The sequence below is a fragment of the Salvelinus namaycush genome, chromosome 2, assembly GCF_016432855.1.
Source record: "Salvelinus namaycush isolate Seneca chromosome 2, SaNama_1.0, whole genome shotgun sequence".
Classification (NCBI taxonomy): domain Eukaryota; kingdom Metazoa; phylum Chordata; class Actinopteri; order Salmoniformes; family Salmonidae; genus Salvelinus; species Salvelinus namaycush.
In genome coordinates this window covers 13294709-13317869 of record NC_052308.1, presented here as the reverse complement: position 1 = coordinate 13317869, position 23161 = coordinate 13294709, and the positions used below count along the sequence as shown (strand labels likewise).

The 23161-nt window shown below is 40.9% G+C and overlaps 1 protein-coding gene across 1 annotated transcript in view; it reads left to right on the top strand.

The window, feature by feature from the left end:
• Positions 1–23161, top strand: part of LOC120020433 (contactin-4-like) — a 162233-nt gene that overhangs the window by 111102 nt on the left and 27970 nt on the right. The window lies entirely within an intron of this gene.

Below are 23161 nucleotides of genomic sequence, written 5' to 3'. Positions count from 1 at the left end.
AGTGCAGTGGGCAGCTGGGAGGAGGTGCTCTTGTTCTCCATGGACTTTACAGTATCCCAGAACTTTTTGGAGTTAGAGCTACAGGATGCAAATTTCTGCTTGAAAAAGCTGGCCTTTGCTTTCCTGACTGACTGCGTGTATTGGTTCCTGACTTCCCTGAACAGTTGCATATCGCGGGGACTCTTCGATGCTATTGCAGTTCGCCACAGGATGTTTTTGTGCTGGTCGAGGGCAGTCAGGTCTGGAGTGAACCAAGGGCTATATCTGTTCTTAGTTCTGCATTTTTTGAACGGAGCATGCTTGTCTAATATGGTGAGGAAGTAACTTTTAAAGAATGACCAGGCATCCTCAACTGACGGGATGAGGTCAATATCCTTCCAGGGTACCCGGGCCAGGTCGATTAGAAAGGCCTGCTCGCAGAAGTGTTTTAGGGAGCGTTTGACAGTGATGAGGGGTGGTCGTTTGACCGCGGACCCGTAGCGGATACAGGCAATGAGGCAGTGATCGCTGAGATCTTGATTGAAGACAGCAGAGGTGTATTTGGAGGGCAAGTTGGTCAGGATAATGTCTATTAGGGTGCCCATGTTTACGGATTTAGGGTTGTACCTGGTGGGTTCCTTGATGATTTGTGTGAGATTGAGGGCATCTAGCTTAGATTGTAGGACTGCCGGGGTGTTAAGCATATCCCAGTTTAGGTCACCTAACAGAACAAACTCTGAAGCTAGATGGGGGGCGATCAATTCACAGATGGTGTCCAGGGCACAGCTGGGAGCTGAGGGGGGTCGGTAGCAGGCGGCAACAGTGAGAGACTTATTTCTGGAGAGATTAATTTTTAAAATTAGAAGTTCGAACTGTTTGGGCATAGACCTGGAAAGTATGACAGAACTTTGCAGGCTATCTCTGCAGTAGATTGCAACTCCTCCCCCTTTGGCGGTTCTATCTTGACAGAAAGTGTTATAGTTGGGTATGGAAATCTCAGAATTTTTGGTGGCCTTCCTAAGCCAGGATTCAGACACGGCAAGGACATCAGGGTTGGCAGAGTGTGCTAAAGCGGTGAGTAAGACAAACTTAGGGAGGAGGCTTCTGATGTTGACATGCATGAGACCAAGGCTTTTTCGATCACAGAAGTCAACAAATGAGGGTGCCTGGGGACATGCAGTGCCTGGGTTTACCTCCACATCACCCGAGGAACAGAGCAGTAGTAGGATGAGGGTGCGGCTAAAGGCTACCAAAACTGGTCGCCTAGAGCGTTGGGGACAAGGAATAAAAGGAGCAGATTTATGGGCGTGGTAGAATAGATTCTGGGCATAATGTGCAGACGGGTATGGTGGGGCACGGGTACAGCGGAGGCAAGCCCAGGCACTGGGTGATGATAAGAGAGGTTGTATCTCTGGACATGCTGGTCACAATGGGTGAAGTCACCGCATGTGTGGGAGGTGGGACAAAGGAGGTATCAGAGGTACGGGGAGTGGAACTACGGGCTCCATTGCAAACCAAAACAATGATAACTAGCCTGAACAACAGTATACAAGGCATATTGATATTTGAGAGAGACATACAGTAAGGCATAAAGTAATTGCAGGTCTTGATTGGGAGAGCTAGCTAAAACAACAGGTGAGGTAACAGCAGCTAGTCAGCTAACACAGCAACAGCAGGTAAAATGGCGATGACTAGGCAAAGCGGGTCGGATTAACTACACACAGAGCCTGAGTTAAAACACAGAGCCGACAGATAAAACACAAATAAACAGAATGGAGTACCGTGAATTAATGGACAGTCCAGCAGGCATCAGCTATGTAGCCAAGTGATCATATTGTCCAGGGGGCAGCCGTAGATGGAGCAGGGAAGACGCCACTACGCTAGCACGCGGCGTTTAAAGTTAGTAGCCCGGGGGTGGACTGCTCAGACGGAGGGGGTCTGCTCAGACGGAGGCCGGTTGAGGGCACAGCGGATGGTGTATTTGTCGGCAGACCAGACGTGGTGGTGCAGCGGGGCGCCGTGTCGACAGAGAATCCAAGCCAGATGGCGAAAGAGGTATTGTAGAATTTTGTTTGCTAACTGGTGCTAGCTTCGTGGCAGTGGTGCTAGCTGCAAGCTAGCTGTGAGGATCAGAAGTAGTGGCTCAGGGATTACGGCAGGAATCCGGCGTTGTTGTGGAGAGACAGTCCGATGCTGGTAAATTGGTGAGTAATATCCAGGCTAATAACAGGGCTGGTGTCTGTGCAGAAGGTAAAAGCTGCTAGCAGTGGCTAAAAATGACTAAATAGCTTGTAGCTGATTAGCTGGTTAGCTACTGGGGGTTCTTGAATGTGTTCCAAAGTTAAAAAATAATAGCGATTCCGTATCACATTGGGTGAGGTAGGTTACCGGAAGGTATAATCGAATTAAAAATCGAAAAGAGATAGAATTTAAAAAAAAATATATACAAAAAATACGAAAAATACAAAAGTACACGAGAGGACGAAACGAAACACGCCTACACTGCTACGCCATCTTGGATTTTGAGCTACGCCATCTTGGACTTTCATAACTCATTAAGTTATGAAAGTTGTCTGGAATGTTGCAAGAATATTCTTGTGATATACACATATTGTACTTAAGAGGTTGCACCGAACATTCCCACAATTTTGCACAATGTTCCACAATTTCCCAAAAATTGTGTTTTATTGCGTTCACAGCATATTTATTTTAAGTTTAACATCATATTCCATTGATGTTCACACAATATAAATTATACCGTGTCTTGGAGGTCCTCAGAATAGTTCAAGAACATTTAGAAAATGTTAAAGGTCAGACACACCAGTAGGATTGTCAAACATTTGCCTGCCAACAGTACTTAGCACCTCTGAACAGAGTGTCGCCAGTCAATCTCTTTTGTGATCCCACAGCAAAGACTTTGATGTCATCAGCTACTCAGCCTTGTTAAAATACTGCAAACAAGAAAGTGGCAGTAACGTTGTTTGGTAATGCATGTGCATGTGTGTTTCTTTATGGCCTAGTCAATGTTAGCTAACTAGCTGCGCTAATGGTACTACTAGCCAGATGACCACAGCTAGATAACTAGCTAGCAAGATGAAAAGGAAAACATTTAATTCACTCTCCATAATCACATACAGCCCATACATACTTTTTTTGCAAGCTGGCTAACATTAGCTAAATGGTTAGCATCATTCGCTAGGTAGCTAGCTGTTGTGCTAGCTAGGTAATGTAAATACATTGCATTGACTCTCGGAAGCCAGCTACAGGCAGCTGTTTCATGGAAACAAATCCATTGTGATTGAAATATAATGTTACTAGCCACAGTGGCCAGATGGCTAGCTTGGTAATGCATTTGTGTTGTGTGCATTGTGCTGCACTTACCACCCTATTCGTTTCATATGAAGTGTGTGTGTGACTGCCTTGCTCAGTTAGCAAGCTAACGTTAGCTTGCTAGCTTACTAATAAGCTAGTGCACATTATCAAACCTAACAAAAAAATCCTTCAAGCACAACTCATTAGAAAGATATAAAATATGTAAAGAATTGCTCTAGAGAAAATATTTATTATGCAGCTTTATTGTTTTAGTTAGAACAATTGTGATGCAAAGGGGGGATTAGACTGGGAAAAGTGCCTTCTTTCTTCCTTTTTCTTGTCACTTCTGTCGGTTCCCCCACTTGGAGGTTCGTGCTCTCTGATTGACTCAGTCAAGTTGCCGAGCATTGCGTTCTACAGGTACGTACACCCTTTGTTCTAGCAAGAGAAGGAACAGCCTCCTTCTGTGATAAGTACTGTACCTATCGGCAGTCAGATTCTCGGGGGGGGGGGGGGGGGGGTTCATGTTTTATATTTAAGTTTGACCTAATGTTACTACAATATTCTCAGCATGCACATTTCTAGTTATTTAAAGCATATCAGAATACATGCCTTTTATGTTCTTCTCCAGATTTATTAACAATTCTCATTTGAGGATTATATTGTAGACCCGCTACAACATGATATAGACAAACATTGCATTTAATTTCATTCAGAGGACATTTGAGTGCTTCTACACCTGCATTGCTTGCTGTTTGGGGTTTTAGGCTGGGTTTCTGTACAGCACTTCGAGATATTAGCTGATGTACGAAGGGCTATATAAAATAAACTTGATTTGATTTGAACTTGATTTGATTTAATCATACAAACATCCATATTTTTCACACTTTATATGTTGACAATCTGCAATCTTCAGCCAGCTCAGTAAGCCTCTGTGCCACCAGGGGACAGCTGTGGTATTACGTATTTGTTTCCAATCTATATAGATAGGGATATAAATGGTTAATTAGGACTAGGGTTGCAGAATTCGGAAGATTCCCAGAATCAGGAGGCAATAAGCAGGAAATCCGAAATCCTCCAACCAGGATCTGGTAGGTAGACTAGGGTTTAGAGCATTGGGCCAGTAACCGAAATGTCACCAGTTTGAGTCCACATGTGTATAATACACACTTGTACATGTGTGAAATAGGACAAATATAAGCCACCACCAAATTATTATTATACTTGTAACACTGCATTTTATGATTTTTTTTCATCACATATTGAAAGTGTTATTTAAAAAAATGAAAATATTGAAAATGTTATTTAAGTTGGGTCGATATTTATAAAGCTTAATTTAAATAAGTTGTATTCTTGTGTATTTGCATGATTCTGAAATAGACTCAGAACCTTCAAACTAAATATGAAACAATTTGACCTTTTCTCAATTTCAATCGAAACACATACAAATGCATGCAATCCACATTCTGAAAAATGATGATACATAGCATTTTAATAACTCAGAAGCTGTGTTCTGTGTCCTGATTGACCATATTACCCTATGTATATAGACTGAAAAACTGCAATACCACAGCTGTCCCCTTGTGGTGCAGAGCGTTAACCTTTCTCACCCCGGGGTTCCGCTAGCGGAACACCCACAACATTCCGCTGCCTTCGCAGCGCGCGAAATTCAAAAATATTTTTGGGAAATATTTAACTTCCACACATTAACAAGTCCAATACAGCAAATGAAAGATAAACATCTTGTGAATCCAGCCAACATGTTCGATTTTTAAAATGTTTTACAGCGAAAACACAATATATATTTATGTTAGCTCACCACAATAGCTAAACACACAACGCCATGTTTTCACTGCCAACATAGCTTTCACAAAACCCACAAATAGAGATAAAATTAATCACTAACCGTTGAACAACTTCATCAGATGACAGTCTTATAACATCATGTTATACAATACATTTATGTTTTGTTCGAAAATGTGCATATTTATAGCTACAAATCCTGGTTTTACATTGTGAATACGGCGCCATAATGCACCAAATTGTCCGGAGAAATTTTGGACAGTCACGTAATCTAATCAAAAAACTCATCATAAACTTTACTAAAAAATACATGTTGTACAGCAAATGAAAGATACACTGGTTCTTAATGCAACCGCTATGTTAGATTTAAAAAAATTACTTTAGTACAAGGTACAGCGTGCAATATTCTGAGACAGCGCCCAGCAATTCTCCGCCATGTTGGAGCCAACATATTCCCAAAAAATACGAAATAACATCATAAATATTCTCTTACCTTTGATGATCTTCCATCAGAATGTAGTGCAAGGAGTCCTATTTCCACAATAAATCGTTGTTTTGTTTTAGAATGTTCATTTCTTCTGTCGAATTAGCAACTTTGGCTAGCATTGCGGAGGGCACATGTCCATCAACTCTTGGCGCATGGAACGAAAAATTCCAAAAGTCACAATAAACGTCGAATAAACTGGTCACACTCAGTTGAAAATCCATCTTTATGATGTTTTTCTCATATGTATCCAATGAATTCCAAAACGGAGCATTTCGTCGTGTATACCTAACGCATTTCAGAAGACAATGTGGGGTTCCCTGGTGCGCGGCTAAATACTGCCAATAGGGCGGACCTGTCACTCCAAAAGCTCTCATTCGGTCTCACATCAAGCTAGACACCCCATTCAACATTCTACTGCCTGTTGACATCTAGTGGAAGGCGTATGAAGTGCATACAGATCCATAAATAAAATGCAATTGAATAGGCAAGGCCTTACACAGAGCCCCATTTTCAGAATTTTCACTTCCTGTTTGGAAGTTTGCTGCCAAATGAGTTCTGTTTTACTCACAGATATAATTCAAACAGTTTTAGAAACTTCAGAGTGTTTTCTATCCAATAGTAATAATAATATGCATATCGTATGATCTAGAACAGAGTACGAGGCCGTTTAATTTGGGCACGATTTTTTCCCAAAGTGAAAACAGCGCCCCCTATTCACTAAGAGGTGATCTGGCTGAAGATGGCAGGTTCCAACCCCACGTGCAGATTGTTCATATTTTTTTTTTTCTTTTTTTAGCTTTATTGAAGCATGAAGTCATGCTGAGATCAGTCTCTTTCGCAGATAGGCCCTGCATGAACACACCAATAAACAACAATTACATAATACATATCTATATACACATCAGTTACACTTTACATATCTATATACACATCAGTTACATAATACATGAAAAACAATGCATCAATCTACGAGACTTCACGGAGGGCCAGCCCACATTCTAATACAATGTGCAATGGTGTGTACTGAACCTATCGGCTGTAATAAAGTGCAAAGCTTTTTGATAAACTGTGTCCAATGGCTTCAATACAGTGGCAGTCGATAACCGGAATGAATGTTGACTGAATTATTTGATTTCTACTATTTAACGAAAGACAGGATCTGTTCCTATAGAAGAATACTATTTTAATTCTTAATTTCTTAACTAACTCATCAACATGCTTTTTAAAGTATATATTTTTTTCATCAATCCAGATGCCCAGATAATTATAGGCAGGGACACCAATCAATGAGGGCCCCATCCAAAGTACGTAGGCATAAATCATCAGATACATTTTTAAGTGATTTGGAAAATAACATACTTGGTTTTACCTGCATTAAGTACTAATTTCAGTTCAACAAAGGCTTTCTGCAGGGCATTAATTAAAGTCAGACTGAAGCACTGACAGAGCCTGGTCAGCTGTGGGGGAAATAGCATACACCAAAGTGTCATCTTTTTTTTACAGATAAACCGATATTGTTCATGTAAATAGTGAAAAGAACCAGACCAAGAATCGATCCCTGTGGGACACCCTTTGTTATGCCCAGAAAACATGATTTAACATCATCAGTAAATACACACTGTGTTCGGGCTTTAAATAATTTTCAAACTAGCTACATGCAGCCTGGTCCATGCCAATTGATGAAAAATAAACATAAGTAATGAGTGATCCACAGTGTCGAAGGCTTTAGACAGGTCAATAAAATGGGCCACACAGTGTTTCTTCTTATCCAAACAATTAAGACCATCATTTAAAACCAAAGAAGTAGTGGAGATGGTGCTATGACGTGTTCTGAAACTTGACTGGTGTACATTTAGAATAATTTCCGTTGTTAAATGTATATAATCGGCTACAGAGTCCGTTTCTTATCATAACAAGATCTGAGATTATGTTTTACTCTAAGGCATTTAAAGGGAGCGTGTTTATTTGCCCCCCCAAAAAAAATATATCTTTATATGGTTGTGTTTGTATGATTTAAATGCTGTTTAAATGTCCTATGAATTAAATTAAATGTTTGTCTATATCACTTTTTTAGTGGGCCTACAATACAATCCTCAAATGTGAATTACCATTAAATATGGAGAGAAACATAGTGGGGGATGTATTCCAATCTGCATTATGCTTTAAGGAACTAGAAATGTGCATGCTGAGAATGTTGTGGTACTATTATGTAAACTTAAATACACAATTTTCTAAATGTTCTTGAAATGTTCAGTGGACCTCCAGTCAAGGTAAAATGTATATTTTGTGAACATCAATGGAATAGTATGTTAAACTGCTATGAAAATGGACCTGGAAATTGTGCTACATTGTGGGAATGTTATGCACAACCTCTTAAGTACAATATGTGAATATCACAAGAATGTTCTTGCAACATCCCAGACAACTCTCAAAACTTAAATGTTCTGGGAACCTTTAACGAACTTAGACCAGGTGTTCTGTAAACATTCTTACAACATTAAGGGAATGTCCTGTTCAACCTAACTTAAACGTTGTATGAATATCATCACAACTGAGCATATTTTGTGCTTTGGGAACACATCTCTTATAAAGTACCCACACTGTTCCCACAACCTAATTATATGTTCTGGGATTCTTTAAAGAACTCAGACTGTTCTGTCAACATTCTTGCACCATCAAAGCAATGTTTTGTGCACCCTGATTCAAACATTATCTGCATGTCAGCATAACTGGACAGTTTTTGTGTTTTTGTAAATTAGCTCTTGTCATATCCCCGCAATGTTCCCATAACCTAAAGAAATGTTGTATGAACTTTTTAACCTCTAACGCCTCACAAACCCGGATCCGGGATCCCCCCCATCAAAAAAGCTGACTAGCATAGCCTAGCCTAAAGCCACAGGGATATCATATAATAAAATGTTCATGAAATCACAAGTCCAAGACACCAAATGAAAGATACACATCTTGTGAATCCAGCCATCATTTCTGATTTTTAAAATGTTTTACAGGGAAGACACAATATGTAAATCTATTAGCTAACCACGTTAGCAAAAGACACCACTTTTTTACTCCACCATTTTTTTACTCCATCAGTAGCTATCACAAATTCGACCAAATAAAGATATAAATAGCCACTAACCAAGAAACAACTTCATCAGATGACAGTCTGATAACATATTTATTGTATAGCATATGTTTTGTTAGAAAAATGTGCATATTTCAGGTATAAATCATAGTTTACCATTGCAGCCACCATCACAACTCTCACCAAAGTGACTAGAATAACTACAGAGACCATCGTGTATTACCTAATTACTCATCATAAAACATTTCTTAAAAATACACAGCGTACAGCAGATGAAAGACACAGATCTTGTGAATCCAGACAATATTTCAGATTTTCTAAGTGTTTTACAGCAAAAACACAATATAGCGTTATATTAGCTTACCACAATAGCAAACATCACAACAGCATTGATTCAAGGCAAAAATAGCGATAACGTATAAACCACCAAAATATATTAATTTTTTCACTAACCTTCTCAGAATTCTTCAGATGACAGTCCTATAACATCATATTACACAATGCATATAGAGTTTGTTCGAAAATGTGCAAATTTAGCGCCACAAATCGTGGTTATACAATGAGAAAAGTAGCAAAGCTGCCCAGAAAATGGCAGGAGAAATCTTTGAAGAGGCACCTATTCTAATCAGTAACTATTCCAAAACTTGACTAAAAAATACAGGTTGGACAGCAATTGAAAGACAAATTAGTTCTTAATGCAATCGCTGGGTTACATTTTTAAAATTAACGTTACTTCAAAATACAGCGTGCGATAAAGCGAGGCTGCACTGCAATTAATGGCGGCTTATGCATTTGACATTTTTCAACAGAACAACGAATTATCAGCATAAATAGTTCTTACTTTTTGATGAACTCTCATCAGAATCTTGGGAAAGGTGTCCTTTGTCCAAAAGAATCGTTGCTAGGTTGTATAACGTCCTCTTCAACGTAGCAATTAGCAGTAAACATTAGCCATGTGGCAAAGACGTGTCCGACTCACTAAAACGCAGTACAAATAAATATCCGAAAATCGCAATATACCGATATAAACTGATATCATTTGGTTTAATATAACAAGATTATGATGTCTTTAAAGCCTATATCGAATAAAAACACAGCCGGAAATGTCTAAGATCTATAACCGATGGTTCTAGTACAATATGCCAAGGTCCTCAGTGCGTCAGAGCGAAGAGGGAAAAGAACATACACGTCTTTGCCAAGTGATTTATAACCTTTGAGATCTACGTAGAGACTCCATTTCAAGTCTCCCTATTCGCTAACAACCAGGGGAAGGCGTATGCAGTGCATCTCAACCAATAGAAGACAGGCAGATTTATACACAGGTCTCAGAGCAGCTTGGAAAATTTGGCATTCTCACATACACATAGGAAAATTGCTCTAAGTCCAGTTCTGTTTCACTCACAGATATAATTCAAACGGTTTTAGAAACTAGAGAGTGTTTTCTATCCAATAGTAATAATAATATGCATATTGTACGAGCAAGAATTGAGTACGAGGCAGTTTAATTTGGGAACGTCATTATTACAAAGTGCTAACAGCTCCCCCTATTGACAAGAAGTTAAAGAACATAATAAAAATACATTTTCTTGTAAGTGAAGGTGAATGTTCACTAAATTAAATTGTTTAATCATCTGCACAACTGAACAGTTTATCTTTTGTGATGTCCCCACAATGTTCTCATCAGACTGTTCCCAAAAACCAATAAAGCATTATGGGAACCTTTAAAGATCAGACATATGTTCTGGGAACGCTATTGCAACAACAGGCAAATATTTTATACAATACAACATTGTATTTTCATCAGCACAACTGCACAGTTTTTATGTTATGAGAACTTTATACATTACACACTCACTTCACTCTCTCTCCAATTTCAATTTAAGATTTAAGGGCTTTATTGGCATGGGAAACATATGTTTGAAATAGATAATTAACAAAAGTGAAATAAGCAATAGAAAAATGAACAGCAATAGAAATCTTTCGCTCTCTCTCTCTCTCTCTCTCAAAAATGCACGACATATTGTAAAGTGAAACTAGTTCACCATGTAATCGAGTGGACCACCACTGCCTTGCTTTGTCTACCATTTGCACAATTACTGCACTTGAGAATAATTAATAATCACATTGTTTTATCTAAATAAGGTGTGAGCAGAATGTGGTGGTACACTTGCTCAGGAGCATGCATAATCAAGGGGGGGGGGGGGGGGGGGGTTGTAAACCCCTTGTTGTTCAAAATTAATTGGCTTAATTGTGTTAGTGCTCCACTGTGGCTATAGAGGGAGGGGAGCCAGTGTCACCAGCTGGGTAATCCATCTTCTTAGCAGCAACCCTTTTTTCTGCAGGAGACCAGCAGAGGTGGGTGTTGGGGGGAGTCTTATCTCTCCCAGACAACCCTGCAGGGACCCGGTTTAGATGACATCAGCTGGAACAAAGCAGCTGAGAACGCAGAGAAGGGTCTTGCCGATGAGTGTATAAGTGGGCCATGTCAGGCAATGGACCGCTGCATAAAAACATCCCATTTCAATATGTCACCACTGGATTGGAAGAGAGAGAAAAAACATTTTTGGCCCCTCACACCAGACCCACACAATCAACTGTCTCTGAATGAGTGGCCACCGTCTGCCTGCCTGCCCGCCCGCCCGCTGGACGTGCTGACATTCTGTTTTCCCCTTGTCTCTTCTCTCTGAATTAAAGGCAGTCTTTCAAAGGCCTGTTTGGAGTTATCTTACGCGACAGGCACACTCGTACAAATACACGATATACTGTATACAAAAAGTATGTGGACACCCCTTCAAATTAATGGATTCGGGCTATTTCAGCCCCACCTGTTGCTGACAGGTGTATAAAATTGTGCACACAGCCATGCAATCTCCAGACAAACATTTGCAGTACAGCTCAGTCACTTTCAACATGGCGCTGTCATTGGAGGCCAACCTTTCCAACATGTCAGTATGTCAAATTTCTGCCCTGCTAGAGCTGCCCCAGTCAACTGTAAGTGTTGTTATTGTGAAGTGGAAACATCTAGGAGCAACAACGGCTCAGCCGCAAAGTGGTAGGCCACACAAGCTCACAGAATGGGGCCGCTGAAGCGTGTAGTGCGTCCTGCAAATCAAATCAAACTTTATTTGTCACATGCGCCGAATACAACAGGTATTACCATGAAATACGTACTTACAAGCCTTTAACCACCAATGTAGTTCAAGAAAGAGTTAAGAAAATAATAAAAAGTAACACAATAAAATAACAATACCGATGCTATATACAGGGGGTACCGGTACCGACAGGTTAGTCGAGGTAATTTGTTCATGTAGGTAGGGGTAAAGTGACTATGCATAGATAATAAACAGCGAGTAGCAGCAGTGTAAAAACAAAAAGGGGGGGATTGAGAACGTAAATTGTCCGGTTGGCCATTTGATTAATTGTTCAACAGTCTTATGGCTTAGGGGTAGAAGCTGTTAAGGAGCCTTTTTTGTCATAGACTTGGCGCTTTGGTACCGCTTGCCGTGCGCTAGCAGAAGGAACAGTCTATGACTTGGGTGACTGGAGTCTGACAATTTTTGGGGCCTTCCTCTGACACCGCAAACCAGTGTTGTGTCGTCAGCAAATTTAATGATGGTGTTGGAGTCGTGTTTGGCCACGCAGTCGTGGGTGAACAGGGAGTACAGGAGGGGACTGAGCACGCACCCCTGAGGGGCCCCAGTGTTGATGATCAGCGTGGCAGACATGTTGTTGCCTACAATTCCACGTGGGGGTGGCCTGTCGGGAAGTCCAGGATCCAGTTGCAGAGGGAGGTGTTTAGTCCCAGGGTCCTTAGCTTAGTGATGAGCTTTGTGGGCATTATGGTGTTGAATGCTGAGCTGTGGTCAATGAACAGCATTCTCACATAGGTGTTCCTTTTGTCCAGGTGGGAAAGAGCAGTGTGATTGAGATTGCGTCACTTGTGGATCTGTTTGGGCGGTATGAGAATTGGAGTGGGTATCTGGTATGATGCTGCTGATGTGAGCCATGACCAGCCTTTGAAAGCACTTCCAACTGGCAAGTTGAGCATTATTCGGGACAGTTGTTCGGGACAGCTGGTGCTCTCCTGCATGCTTCAGTGTTGCTTGACTTGAAGCGAGCATAAAAGGCATTTAGCTCGCCTGGTAGGCTCGCTCACTACAACCCACTACAAAGTTCCAAACTGCCTCTGGAAGCAACGTCAGCACAATAACTGTTCATCGGAAGCTTCATGAAATGGGTTTCCATGGCCGAGCAGCTGCACATAAGCCTAAGAACACCATGCTCAATGCCAAGCGTCGGCTGGAGTGGTGTAAAGCTTGCCGCCATTGGACTCTGTAGCAGTGGAAATGCGTTCTCTGGAGTGATGAATCACGCTTCAGCTAATCTGGGTTTGGCGGAGGCCAGGAGAACGCTACCTGCCCCGATGCACAGTGCCAACTGTAAGGAGGAATAATGGTCTGGGGATGTTTTTCATGGTTTAGGCTCCTTAGTTCCAGTAAAGAGAAATCTTGAAGCTACAGCATACAATGAAATTCTAGACAATTCCAACTTTGTGGCAACAGTTTGTTGACTGATATGTGAGTGGACACTTCAGATGTTTTGGTGGTACAGATATACTGCAGCATGCTTTGGTGTGCTCCGATGCTGCAACACATTGGCTTTGAACCACAGGTTTTATTTTGCCATGGTGAGATCTGTTCTGTGACTCTGTATTAGTTTTGATGTTGTGTACGGAAGGAGATTAGTGCCAGTTAAGAATAACACAGGTTTATCAAATTAAGGATTAATGATACAGTAAATTAAGTTAACTTTCAAGGTCTTCTCTGCATGACAACTTCTTTTATAAATTAGCCTCACTTTAAATCTATTCTTATAACATTGACCTTTATTATACTGTATATAGCCCTTGGGCTTTTAAATAAAAGGCCAGATGTAATTATTCTACCTACTGACTGTATAGAACAAAGTCATATTGAACGCTTTGTTCACTTTAAAGAAGTGCGTTGTGATTAGTCTGTCTGAGGACTTGGTCTGAGTTTGTTGTTTCCTCCCACTCTTTCTTGGTCACGTAATTGATGGCTGTCAGGCTTTGATGCCTGGCTGGGGGTGTTTAACATACAATGGGCTCTACTTGCAAATATACTCCCTACATCCCTGTAGAGTGGATAATGGGTTGAGTGGTGGAAGTAAGGCACAGCAGGATTTTCTGCATCAGGGTGTTGACTCCGTCGTATTGAGGGAGACAAGGACGGGAGTGAGATGCCCTCAGATGTAGCCATGCTTATGACCTATCGCTATCTCTACCTGCAAAGGAGGAGGACATGGAGATGGCTCTCGCATAAATGATGTCTGCCAGAGTGAACTCCAATTCACACACCCCATCTGCTATGCCAGGCACACTCCAGAATGAATCAATGTCAGGAAGGAAACCAAATGTGGAACAAGTATCAGCACATTTTTATTAGCGTCCGCTGAGGAAGCTTGTGATGCATTTACTTACATTGACTTAGTATCAACGATTCTGCACTCAGTCATTTCTCAGACATGATTAAGTGTCCTTGATTGATTCTAATTGAACATCTGCTTCGATAAAGTGGAGATCTGGATCTCTGTGGAGGTGTCTGCACCACGCCATGTTCCGAACGAAATATTGAGAGGTTCTGCAGCCAAAGACATGTATCTCACTTTGAAGGGAGACACACCACTTGATAGGTTGCGTGGGCAGCTGATGGTGCTCATGCTCATTTAGCGTTAGCCTCCCTCTTCAGAGTCAGTCTGATGATGGAAGGGCTGGGAATGTCACATGAAGGGGAATGGCCCTCCCACCTGAGGACGAGAACAGGCCAAGGATTACAGCTCTGCCGGAGTACACACACACGCACAAACAGACATGTTCAATGGCACACACACACATGCATGGACGAACTGACAGGAGCACATGCAAACACAGACACACACCCACAAACCTAACACACACATACTGTCCCCTGTACAGCCTTGATTTCCCCCTAAATTATGTTGTGGCTTTTATCACTGCTTAAATGTGTCTTAAATAATTTTAACAGCTGACCTTAGCTTGATCTATCAAGATGTGCAGTGCTAGTGTGTAGAGGATTCATGTGTATTGATGATTTCATTTGCCAAAAAGTCAATTAATAAGACACACATCAAATTGATCACGGATGATTTCATATTTACAGACTATTATAATAAGTATAAAAATCGATGAACTATTTTTATCATGTTCATTGATGTCAGTGGAAGGTTTATGCATAAACATGAGGTCCACTCGCATACTTCAGTTATTTGATTTGACCCTTAATGATCAAGCTATTTCTGATCATTTGTACTAGCTCAACCAACTGTACCATATCTCAACCAACTGTACCATACCGAACCCTTGTTCCCTTTCTTGTAAGGGTTGTAAAACAAGCTCAAGCGAAAAGAGTTGATCGACTTAACCCAAATAAATCTCGACCTGGAGCAAAAGTGAATTTAAAGATGTTTGCTGAGATTAGGTCAAAACCCTCTTTACCTGTCCACGTCCTATGTTCTCCTCTCTGGGATTATTTTTTATCTGGGAGAGACTGCTGCTGATATCATTTTTCAAAGAGAGAATCCGCCAGCACAGCACAAGTAATCCATCTTGGTTCCTCCGACAATTTTTTGGAACACGTGTGTGAGTGCTCTTTAATTCCTGAAGGATACCTCAGCCAGCGCATGAGGAGGAGATGAATATCAGTGGAAGGAAATAAACTCTGAGGGCAATTTGTGATTAGAGGAAGGAGCATGTAGCTGTAGCAGCACATCCACATGGCCCTCTGTGGACCAGACAGATATACACTCCTCTCCTTTCAATGCAATTACACACACAATCCCATCCTGTTCTCCTGTTCCACAGCCGGGAATTAAGACAATCTAAATCAGGAGGTTTGATTAAGACAGCTACCTGTAATAAGCAGTGCGCTCTGCACAGCGTTTCATTTCCAACACAGAGTCCTTAGAAAGTGGTTTCTTCCCAGTTTGCGCTCAGATTGTATTGGTATAGTTTCATTATGAGGAGGGGGCTGATAACAAGTAAACAGACTCTTTATGCCCGGGGACAGTATGTGCTGTAGAAGAAAGTTTTTCTTGTGTACTTCTCTTCTGTAGAGTTTGACTATAAAGTGTGTTCATTTCCCATGCTTTTGGTATAAGGTATATGTTCCAGCTGGCATAGTTTAAAACAATTATTGTCAATGATTATACCAAAATGACATGTTACTATATCAGGCCTAGGTTGCATTAGCCATGAAAACGTGTTTGTCAGGTCCATGTGGAATCACTTGTCATTTCTCTTTTTATGTGAAGGTGGTGTCAGAGGGACCGTTTGGCACTGCAGTGTATTTGTTTCACAAAGTAGAGATTATTGCTTCCTTTGCAAGCTAACACCGCTGTCCCCTGGCTGTGTTTTCAGAAAGCTGTGTATTTCCATGGAAACCTTAATGCTACAGAGTACCCTGGAGACAAGGGTCAACCCAGTGAAAACTGAAATGAAATGTCATTTAACGTATAGCCTGCAACTCTCACTCTTTCTTTTTTCCTCCATTTTAATGTAACTGAAAAAAGAAAAAGAACCCACTCAGTGCATTCTGCTAGTTGCACCGTACGTCATCTGTACTGTGTCAAGGGGAATGAGTCCTTACTTACTGCCAATCATACTTCTTCCTTCTGTCAGACGTGTACACTCAGCTAGAGCTCTGTGTAACCCTGGCTCCAGATGCACTCCTCATACTGTTATTCTACTCTGATTGACGTAGGCAAAGGATCTCTATAGGGTAGGCCTTTTAACAGTGGCTTGAGGCACTTCCAAGCATTGTGTTTTATTCATGGCTGTTATTCTCAGCATCACTCTTCATGACGTACTGCTCTGTTCATCACATCATTATTGTTGATAATTAGTGCATTCGGTGAACAACAATTCCAACTTTCTTCTATTTAAGAAATGTGTAGGCTTTGAAGTTTGTGACGTTCGAGTTCACTTTCTATCATAACATAAATTCCTGAATAATTAGGTAGAACTAATAATGCATGTGACAAGCTAAAAGGTATTGGGAAAATCCTGCGTAAGGCAAACATCTATATCAATTACAGTGCTATTGGAGAATTGTCCCAGACAAATGCTCAGGTGTCCCTATTTTAGCAACATCAGGCAATTGGTTTGTTGTCTAAGTGATTAAAAAAAACACCTCATTGCCACACATATTTTTGTGGATTGTAATGCCTGTTAACCTTGGGGTTGACAACATGGAAAGCAGTGGTACGCACTCTGGATTTGTCTTGATGGAACTGTGAAAATAGACTTCTCAGAACCTTCCCCATCAGATGAACTACATAGTGCATTCTGCATCATACACTCCAGCTGTGGTTTTGCTTTGTCAAATCTGTGCAGTTTGACTTGATTTAAGTGTCTGCCAAGGCCGTTCCTCTCAAACACAGAGCTCTGTGGGGAACCTGGGGAGAGACAGACTGTCCGTTTATCTTGGGATGTCAGACTTTTCCCTCCGTACACTTCAGAGTTGGGTCCAACCTTTTGTCCCGTTCAGAGGATAGGGTGACCTAGCCTTTGCCCCTGTAGACACCTCATCTGAGCCTTTCCTATTCTCCCCTGGAGCAGTGTTACTACCACTGACGCTTTGATACAATCATGATTACTAACACCACCTGCAGGTAGGTCAGTGTAGACCAGGACAAGCAACATACTTTAATGCATATCTCTCCTTATCTGTAAACTAAATACAGGATGCACACAGCTATAGTGGCAGACAGTGAAACCCATGCCCTGAATACTATTTAATGTGCCGGATGAATGCTGGATGAGGCTTGTTTTTGGAAATTGCCTGGCTCGAGTGGTGGTTGGACTGAACCAGATGGGGAGAAATGAGTATTAGAGGAGTGATTGTAGAGATGCAATACACATAGAGTGTAACGCGCCTTAGCCGAGGTTCATTATTTTGTGAAGCCTTTTTTCACATGGCCTCATGGCTGAGTAATTCTACTGATAGAATCTTAACCCCAATTTTCACAGTCCTGTTTTATTTACTCTGCTAATGAAGAGCACACAGAGACCCTGCAGTCACCCGTCCAATCAGGCTCTGAGATGGAGAGGGTGTGTTTGTGTATTTGTGAATGGTGGTGTTTACCAATGCTACCTTCATATATGCACCTATTAGGACATTGGGGTAAATCGATGTATTTCTGTTATGCCAATATTGACATCATCAGCAATTCTATCTGTTTGTGTGCATCAAACCCAACATGAAACACTCTTTTCATTTCAGTGTAGTGCTGCCACCATCATTTTAAATAATTTCTGGTAAATGGTTTTGTCATGAATTCATCCAACACACATCTAGCATTCTAGCACTTCCTTTGCACAATACATCTGTGCTTTTCAGTAAAAAATTTTTTTTACAGTACAGACAATTGTCCACATCAAATTGCTGTTTGTCTAAAATCAAAGACCAATGTCCTTGTGGCCGACTAGTTGAAAAATCTGCCGGTGCCCTTAAGCAAGGCACTTAACTCAAATTGCCTCTGTAATTCGCTCTGGATAAGAGCGTCTGCTAAATGACAAAAATGTAAATGTAAAATGTCCTTGAATTAGGAGGTAGTAAAAACAAAGCTTGTTTTAGAAGTACTGTAAGCTGAAAGCTTCTGTCTCACGGACCGTAATATAGTCTTCAGTCGTAGCGGTGATGTCTCAAAGAGAATGTCAGAAAAGAAAACGAGAGGAAGTGTTGTTTTTTTTACTTTGGACCATAGTTACAGTTTCCGGCAATTTGCACTAAACAGTAGTAGGAGCAATGGTTTCTCTGCGACTGATGTTATTTGTCTTTCATCTTCTTACAGGACATTAAAGATGAACACTGTCCAGTCTCTTTCCCTGTTACTTCCCCAATACAGGATTATTGTTTGTATTGTTTTTATAACATGAGTATTTTTTTGGGGCTTTTCCCATCTTGTTGGAAATAATTGTCTCTCTTCTTCGGAAAGGTTTATAACGGCAGCCATTAACTTTGTGTGAGGCTGAGATGAAAAGAGTAGCACTTGTGTTCATCTCACCTGTGAATTATTGATACATCCTCCTCCTCCGCATCCTCTCATTCATGGAGGAAGGTGGGAAGGGAGGAAGGCTCTCCTGAGACCATGGGCAGATCAGACAGAGATGTTATCTAGAGGTTGATTCACGAGGGAGAGGAGGAGTACAACTGGAAGACTTCCCTTACTTGACTTGTAGTTTACCTCAGCTCCTCTAACACCAGCTTCAAAGTCAACTTCAACGTCTACTAATAATGCCTTTCCCATTCATGTAATGTCAGTCAATGAGTCAGTCTGATAACGAGCCGTAAGGACACAGTGTACAGACATTTCAGTGTGTGACCGAGGAGAGAGTCCGTCAAGAGATTTATCTTGCAGTAAGAGAGGCATACTATGAGGCATAGTGTTTGTGTATAGTCCCACTTGTATTCTCTCTGTAGAGCTTCTCTCAGAATATGCACAAGTCACATTGTTGTCCCTTTGTCCCAGGGGATAAGGGGATTGTGGAAATATATAGAGCCAAGCACACAAATGCAGGTATTGAGTTATATGAGGCATTACTGTGAGCCATGTGCTGGAGATGTAGTCTTAAATCAGGTCGGAGCTTGATCTAGTTAAAACAATGTGTTGTTGCCCTATTTACTCAGTCTTTTTGTTTACCAGAACTATACCAATGTTGATGTGCACTACAATTGTTATTTTTCTTGAAACAGCTATCCAAAGATCAGGGCATCTTCCTAGACCAGCCACTAAGACACTTCTAATTTTAGCAACCTCATTGTTCAGTTCTTTCAACTGAACAATGAGGTGCTGTATGAATAAAATACATTGTATGGTAGTGCTGTGACTGCTGCAGTACTTTCACTTTCGTCATGTGTATGTCCTTCTTCGCCTATCCAATATAGAGCGGTATAGATCAGATAGTGATTCTCTCACTTGATTATAGTAAATTAACAAGATAATGGGTCATTTAAAGTGCTTTTGTCAGGTGAAGTAGTCAGGGTGAGTCACAAACACATTCAGTCATTAAGATACGTATTATCTAAATTCAAAACAGGTTATTTTAGTGTTTCTTGCCTTAATCTTTTTACTTCAAATAGGTTGAAACTAAAATTTGAGTGTGGTGTTTATCAACACAAATTCAAAACATATTTCACCTCATGTAATCAGAGCATCTTAGAAAAGAGGCTTCACTAACTGAGCAATGTCCAGAGTTGTAATACATGACCTGCTATTACACAGAGCTGTGGATGACAGTTTGATTTACATTGTCTCTTATAAAACACAGCGGATCACAATGCAAAGGCCACATACCATTTTTCTTGTCTGCTTTACAATAGGAACTATGTTTTTTTTTATATATATACAGTTTGCAGATTCAGCAGTTTCAGATAATTAGAATCCACCACAGTTTAATAAATTGATCTTGCCATTTTTCCGACACTGCCCTGCTTCCAAGGTCACTATTTAATTTTTGTTGCCTCTTATTTAGGAAAATGTGGAGTTTGGTTAAAAATCATTAACCATTCATAGTACCAGTGGCCATTGTGTAAAGGCCATACAGATATGAAGTGATTGTATAAATCTAATTTTATTGGTCACATACACATGGTTATCAGATGTTAATGCGAGTGTAGCGAAATGTTTATGCTTCTAGTTCCGACAGTGCAGTAATATCTAACAAGTAATCTAACAATTCCCCAACAACTACCTAATACACACAAATCTAAAGGGGTGAATGAGAATATGTACATGTAAGTATATGATTGAGCGATGGCTGAGCGGCATAGACAAGGTGCAGTAGACGGTATGAAATACAGTATATACATGTGATATGAGTAATGTAAGATATGTAAACATGATTAAAGTGACATTATTTAAAGTGACATTGTTTAAAGTGACTAGTGTTGGCCAGTTCCTGGATGTCTTCCGGTCATATGAAGTCATAAATCAGCTGTTTGAACACATTGTCTCATTTTATCACTTATAAAAGAACAAAGCACAATTAGAAATGTTTGAGAACTTTCTCAGTCACCATAGTTACATTTCAATTCTCTTATTCGTAGTTTTGATCGTTTCTTTGAGTGGCGCCTAGACATACAAGAAGATCAATAGTGGGAGTTTATTGATTGATTGATTGATTTAATTTATTAGTTAATTAAAAGTAGTAGGCTGCTCCAGCCGGAGAGAACAGTTATGATATGTTTATTGATTATATATTTACATTTAAATTATGTAATTTCCAGTCAATGCATGATATAGATATTTACATTTGAAGTCGGAAGTTTACATACACTTAGGTTGGAGTCATTAAAACAAATTTTTTAACAATTTCTTGTTAAGAAACTATAGTTTTGGCAAGTCGGTTAGGACATCTACTTTGTGCATGACACAAGTAATTTTTCCAACAATTGTTTACAGACAGATTATTTCACTTATAATTCACTGTGTCACAATTCCAGTGGGTCAAAAGTTTACTGAGTTGACTGTGCCTTTAAACAGCTTGGAAAATTCCAGGAATTATGTCATGGCTTTAGAAGCTTCTGATAGGCTAATTGACATAATTTGACTCAATTAGAGGTGTACCTGTGTATGTATTTCATGACCTACCTTCAAACCCAGTGCCTCTTTGCTTGACATCATGGGAAAATCAAAAGAAATCGACCAAGACCTCAGAAAAATGTTGTATACCTCCACAAATCTGGTTCATCCATGGGAGCAATTTCCAAACTCCTGAAGGTACAAAAGTATGAACACCATGGGACCATGCAGCCGTCATACCGCTCAGGAAGGAGACGCATTCTGTCTCCCAGAGATGAACATACTTTGGTGCGAAAAGTGCAAATCAATCCCAGAACAACAGCAAAGGACCTTGTGGAGATTTTGGAGGAAACGGGTACAGAAGTATCTATATCCACAGTAAAACGAGTCCTATATCGACATAACCTGAAATGCCACTCAGCAAGAAGCCACTGCTCCAAAACCGCCATAAAAAAGCCAGACTACGGTTTGCAACTGCACATGGGGACAAAGATGAAACAAAAACATAACTGTTTGGCCATAATGACCATCGTTATGTTTGGAGGAAAAAGGGGAGGCTTGCAAGCTGAAGACCACCATCCCAACCGTGAAGCACGGGGGTGGCAGCATCATGTGGGGGTGCTTTGCTGCAGGAGGGACTGGTGCACTTCACAAAATAGATGGCATCTTGAGGAAGGAAAAGTATGTGAATATATTGAAGCAATATCTCAAGACATCAGTCAGGAAGTTAAAGCTTGGTCAAAAACGGGTCTTCCAAATGGACAATGACCCCAAGCATACTTCCAAAGTTGTGGCAAAATGGCTTAAGAACCATGTCAAGGTATTGGAGTGGCCATCACAAAGCCCGGACCTCAATCCTATAGAAAATGTGTGGGCAGAACTTAAAAAGCGTGTGCGAGCAAGGAGGCCTACAAACCTGACTCAGTTGCACCAGCTCTGTCAGGAAGAATGGGCCAAAATTCACCCAACTTATTGTGGGAAGCTTATGTAAGGCTGCCCGAAATGTTTGACCCAAGTTAAACAAATTAAAGTCAATGCTACCAAATGCTATTTCAGTGTATGTAAACTTCTGACCCACTGGGAATGTGATGAAAGAAATCAAATCTGATATAAATAATTCTCTCTGCTATTATTATTTTTTTTGTTGTTGTTGTTGTTGTTGGTGAATTTTACCCCCTTTTCTCCCCAATTTCGTGGTATCCAATTGTTTTAGTAGTTACTATCTTGTCTCATCACTACAACTCGACGAAGGTCGAAAGCCATGCGTCCTCCGAAACACAACCCAACCAAGCCGCACTGCTTCTTAACACAGCGCGCATCCAACCCGGAAGCCAGCCGCACCAATGTGTCGGAGGAAACACCGTGCACCTGGCGACTTGGTTAGCGTGCACTGCGCCTGGCCCGCCACAGGAGATCCTAGTACGCGATGAGACAAGGATATCCCTACCCGCCAAACCCTCCCTAACCCGGACGACGCTAGGCCAATTGTGCGTCGCCCCACGGACCTCCCGGTCGCGGCCGGCTGCGACAGAGCCTGGGCGCGAACCCAGAGTCTCTGGTGGCACAGCTAGCACTGCGATGCAGTGACCACTGCGCCACCCGGGAGGCCCCCTACATTTCACATTCTTAAAATAAAGTGGTGATCCTATCTGACCTAAAACAGGGAATTTTTACTAGGATTAAATGTCAGGAGTTGTGAAAACTGAGTTTAAATGTATTTGGTTAAGGTGTATGTAAACTTCTGACTTCAAATGTATGTTTATCTAACACCTGTTAGAATAGAAAGAAGCAAATCAAACCAATGCTATTGCTATACCATTTCTGACGATATTGCACTGCTAGACTAATTGCCTTTCTCTCTGAGGAACACCCAT